Source organism: Nicotiana attenuata, unplaced genomic scaffold (assembly GCF_001879085.1).
Source record: "Nicotiana attenuata strain UT unplaced genomic scaffold, NIATTr2, whole genome shotgun sequence".
Taxonomy (NCBI): Eukaryota; Viridiplantae; Streptophyta; class Magnoliopsida; order Solanales; family Solanaceae; genus Nicotiana; species Nicotiana attenuata.
The window spans coordinates 60,551-66,605 of record NW_017672575.1 but is presented as its reverse complement, the minus strand read 5'-3'; positions in this window follow the sequence as shown (position 1 = coordinate 66,605).

The following is a 6,055-nucleotide window of genomic DNA, read 5'->3' as shown; positions in this document are numbered from 1 at the left end:
TGGATCGGGCTGCACGTCGCAGCGATATATGGATCGGGCTACATGCCGCAGCGGTTATTATAAGGTACCTATTGAGCGTGAGTGCTGATGTAGATTACGTGATTTCTTACTGCTCGGTCCTTATTTACTTTTATTACTTACTGAGTTGGCGTACTCACATTACTCCCTGCACCTTGTGTGCAGATTCATGTATTTCTGAACCGGGTGGCGGGTGTTGATTACTTAGTGGCAGGTTCATTGGAGTTAGCAAGGTAGCTGCCTGGCGTTCGCAGCCCTACTTTTCTCCCTCCTTATTCTTCCTTAGCGTATTTTTGGTGATTTTTCCTGGCCATGTTGGTCTTGATGTGTCAGACAGTTGTAGTAGATGCTCATGACTTGTGACACCCCGATGTCGGGCTTGTGTATTTATTCCGCACTGGTTATTTAGACTTATACTATGAGATTTCTTGTTAATTAATGGCTTAAAAATGACTTTTACAGAATAATGGTTTGATTTGGGAATCATGTCGGCTGGCCTAGTTTCATGATAGGCGCCATTACGATTGTGTCAGTTTTAGGGTCGTGACAGAGAGGCAGGAACAAGATGATAAAAAGACTGGACTGACAAGAAACTCAAACGATGAAGCCACATTCCAGTTTGAAGCTGCATCACAAGAAGGAACATGTAATGGAACAAGTGCTTCCACCCGGGGATACTTGACAGGGGGAACTGACTGGAGAGGAAATGATCCTCAAACCTCGAGGGAACCTGTCCATAAACCTATTCCTCAGTAAGAAAACCAGGAAAGAACATGCAAAGAAATTGATCATCCTATTGTAACATCCACGAAATTGAATTTGGATAAACCACGTACATCTGTTGATAAGAAGATGTATAGGGGAATGATTGGCTCTTTGTTATATCTCACTGCTAGTAGACCTGACATTATTTCCAGTGTAGGCCTTTGTGCTAGATTTCAGGCAAAAATCTAAAGGAGTCTCACTTGAAGGATGTCAAGAGGATCTTGAGATATCTAAAAGGCACCACTGATCTTTGTGTATGCTATCCAAAAGGTAGTAATTCTGATTTAGTGGGATATATTGATGCTGATTATGCAGGTTTTCTTATGGATAGAAAGAGCACTTCAAGTATGGCACACTTTCTTGGCTCATGTCTTGTATCTTGGCCACTAAAAAGCAAAACTCTATGGCTTTGTCTACTGCTGAAGCTGAGTTGTATCCCGTCTTTTGTGATAACACTAGTGCAATTAGTATGACCAGAACCCAGTCCATCACAAAAAAACTAAGCACATAGATGTTGGGCATTGTTTTCACAAGGTTAATTTTGAGAGGTATTGATCACTGTGGAATTTTGTGCTACTGATAAGGAAATCGCTGACATATTCACAAAAGCTTTGAGTAGGGATCACTTTGAAAGGAACATGTTAGAATTAGGGATGATTAAGATCACCTAAAAAACTGGTTCTGACTCAATTATTGGTTAGATAATTTGTGAAATTTTTGAATAATTAGATTAGATATTGCTCAGTCTTATGCTTTTATTATTATACTCTTGTGCCATGTACTAAAATATCTCACTGATGTCCAATGATATTATCCTTATTTTCTTGGAAAAAATCAGTCTTACACAAGAGAACTTTTAGTGAAGAATCTAGTTCATCGAGCTTATAAGGTATGTATCCTGCACAACACATAATTTGAAATAACTGCATATGGATCATGAGCTTAAAAGAGTCTCACTTTATCCCAAACTACTTTTGGACCAATTAATTACAAACGAACCAATTTCATCAAGAGTCCCACACACCATAATTACCGAAATATTTGGGGAAGAGTCGAACGTCTTTTCAAACTGAAACTTCATATGTGATTAGACTTCTAGACTTCTAAAAGGTGTCTTTATAGACTCAACATTTCCCTCTTTAAATTGATCTGACCTTACCCTCTTATCTCAAATATTTTTGAAAGATCAAGATCCAAAACCTCAAAACTCTCTCCATTTATCTCAAGTTTCTGAGCTAATCAAATGGCAACACCTATGAGAATCCTTACAAACTCTGAAAACCTTTCGTCACCACCCAAAGAATCTTCACCTAAACTTTCAGCCACCCAAACCCCCAAGAAAAGCATATCAAAATGGTTGCACGAAAATAGTAGCAAGAAATTGATTGAGAAGCTACAAGAAGTCAAGCAGAAGAACACCAAAATTCTGATGATCTCGTCTGCGACTGAGGGGGAAGAACTTGTTTCATCTGATTCTATAAGGATTAGAGTTTATCCTTAGGTTTGCAAGAGTTTGTAAACTTTGTTGTTGTCTCAGAGTTGTAGTAAAGTGTTTTGAGAAAATCCTACTGGGTAGTAGGTCGTGATTTTTTTCACCTTTCGAGCCAGGTGTTTTCCACGTAAAAATACTAGTGTTCGTTACTTTCTGCATTTATTATTCCGCAACTGTAGTGTAAGGAACATGTAGAAGAACCAGGTCCTTCTATAATATTTGCACACGTATAACTGGACACCACACAAATCACTCCCCCCCTCTTGTGTGGTATAGAAGTATAAAACATCAGGATCCAAGTTCTTCCACTTCACAACCATCAATCTTTCATAATGGTGAAAATAAAGATGACATTGTTGAAGTAAGAAGATTTAAGAGAGTTAGAAAAGAAAAGAAATATAGAGATAACTTTTACATCTATTTAGTAGAAGGTTCAATTGATAAAACTGGAAATAAAAATCCTTACTGTTACTATATAGAAAATGATCCCATTACTTTTAGTGAGGCCATCCAATCTCTAGATGCACCATTACGGAAGGAGGCTATCCAAGATGAGATAGTTTCCACTATGAAAAATAATACTTGGATCCTATCAGATCATTCACCCGGTTGCAAACCCATAGATGGTAAATGGTTGCTCAAGAAGAAGTTAAAGGTAGACGGTACCGTGGATAAATAGAAGGCTCGCTTTGTGGTTAGGGGTTTACCCAATAGTACGGTATTGACTACTTCGATATTTATGCTCCTGTGGCTAGAATAGTCACGATAAGGGTGCTTATTGCACTGGCCTCCATTTACAATCTAGTAATTCACCAAATGGATGTCAAAACTCTATGTTTGAATGGTGAATTAGAAGAGAAAATCTATATGAGATAATCTGAGGAGTTTGTAGTTAAAGGACAAGAGATGAAAGTTCGCAAACTTGTAAGATCATTGTATGGGCTAAAATAAGCCCCTAAGCAATGGCATCAAAAGGTTGATGAAGTAGTTTAATCTAATGGTTTTAAAATCAATGAATCAGACAAGTGCGTTTACTCAAAATTTGAAAAAGCAAAAAGTGTTTTCATTGCTTGTATGTAGATGATATGTTAATTTTTGGCACAAACATAAAACATCTCACGACCACCAAAAGATTCCTATCCGCTCAGTTCCCCATGAATGACATGGGAAAATCGGATGTTATTCTTGGCATAAGAATTATTAGAAATGGTAGGGGGTTTTTTCATAGCACAATCTTATTATATTGAGAAAGTGTTAAAGAAATTCAATCAGTTTGATTATAATCCTGTTTCTATAACATGTGATCCATGTTTTATATTAGAAATAAATGAGGGAAGGCTAATTGCTCAACTTGAGTATGCTATGTTGATCGGGTGGTTGATGTACTTTATGACCACTACGAGACCCGATATTGCATATGCAGTGGGTAAGTTGAGTAGATATACATGCAATCCGAGTAAGTATTGTTGGCATGCTATAAGAAGAGTACTAAAGTATCAAAAGAAAACTCTAGATTATGGCATCTATTACAGTGGTGATCCCGATATACTAGAAGGGTATTCAGATGTAAGTTGGATAATTGATCAAGAGGATCATTCCTCAACTAGTGGATGAGTATACCTCCTTGGTAGGGTGCAATATCTTGGCGATCTAAGAAGCAAACGTGTCTTACAGATTCAACTATGGTTGCAGAATTTGTAGCCTTGTCATCCGCTTCTAAGGAAGGAGAATAGTTGAGAAATTTGATTTTTGATATTCCATTATGGCCTATGCCCATGCCACCAGCTACTATCCATTGTGTTAGTGAGTCCACCTTAGCTCGAGCATATATATATATATATATATATATATATATATATATATATATATATATATATATATATATATTATATATATATATATATATATATATATATATATATATATATATATATATATATATATATATATATATATGGAAATTCTAGGCATATTGGCCTTAGACATAGTTATATAAATCAATTAATTAAATATGAGGTGATCACTGTTGACTATGTACGCTCACATAATAATCTTGCCGACCCATTGGCTAAGGGATTATCAAGGGACATGGTGTGAAAATATCAAGGGGGTGGGGTTAAAACCCATAAAAGACCATTAAGGGTGAAGCCTCAACTTGACGCTTGATACAACATCAAATCTCGAGTTCAAAGAGTGACAACATTCTTTATTGGTTGATAGCACTTGGTATTACTGTCCTAAAGTAAGTGCTTTGTCCTGCAATTTGTAAAAGAAGGTTGAATTTATAAATTGATAATAGACTTATAGGTGGGTGTTCTTGCAGGAGCACGTTAATAAGGGCCGAACAAATCATCAATCCTCGGCAGTGGATACTTGTTCTTAATCGTCACTTTGTTCAATTGCCGGTAATCAATGCACATCCTCATCGAACCATCCTTTTTCTTCACAAATAACACCGGCGCACCCCAAGGAGAAACACTGGGTCTAATGAAACCCTTCTCCAGCAAATCCTGCAACTGATCCTTTAACTCTTTCAACTCTGGCGGGGCCATGCAATACGGCGGGATAGAAATTGACTGAGTGCCCGGAGCTAGATCAATACAAAAATCAATATCCCTGTCGGGCGGCATACCCGGCAGGTCTGAAGGGAAAACCTCGGGGAACTCCTGAACAATAGGAACAGAATCAATAGAAGGGACCTCTGCGCTGGAATCGCAAACATACGCCAGATAAGCTAAACACCCCTTCTCGACCATGCGTCGAGCCTTCACATATGAAATAACTCTGCGGGTGGTATGCCCTGGGGTCCCTTTCCACTCCAAACGGGGCAAATCTGGCAAAGCCAAGGTCACGGTCTTTGCGTGACAATCTAAGATAGCATGATACGGGGAAAACCAATCCATCCCTAATATAACGTAAAAATCCACCATGTTGAAGAGCAATAAATCAACACGGGTCTCAAGACCCTCAAACACTACCACACAGGAACTATGAACTCGGTCGACCACTATAGAATCACCCACCGGTGTAGATACATAAATAGGAATACCCAGAGCATCACTAGGCATAACCAGGTAGGGTGCAAAATAGGATGACACATACGAATACGTAGACCCAGGGTCAAATAGCACTGAAGCATCCCTATCACAGACCAGAATAGTACCTGTAATGACTGCATCTGAAGACTCAGCCTCTGGCCTGGCTGGAAGAGCATAACACCGAGGCTGGGCCCCACCTCCCTGAATCATATCCCTAGGACGATCGACTGCTGGTTGGCCTCTACCTTTGGCGGTCCGAGCTCTACCTCCACCTCTATAGCCTCTACCCCTGCCTCTAGCTGGCTGGGTTGGCTGTGGATCACCTGATGCCTGTATCATAGGACGAGGACCCTGCTGCTGAGAGCTGTCAGAAGCTCGAGGGGAACGCCTGGCAATGTGCCTCGTGTCGCCACACGTGAAACAAGCCCTCGGCTACTGAGAATAACGGAGTGGTGGTGCGCTGATAGGGGATGATGGGGAACTGTGATGCTGCTGGTCAGAATAATACGACTGAGAACCACGACCCTCCGAAGTACCATGTGAGACCTGTAGGGCTGACTGAACGGGCCTCGAAGGATGGCCTCTACCATAAGAATCCCTACCTACAGACGAGGTACCACTGAATCTACCTGCATGACGGGGCCTCTTATCTAACCCATGACCACCTCCCCGTGCAAGAGCCATCTCAACTCTACGGGCCGCAGTGGCCGCCTCCTGAAAAGAAATCTCACTCCCGGCTCCC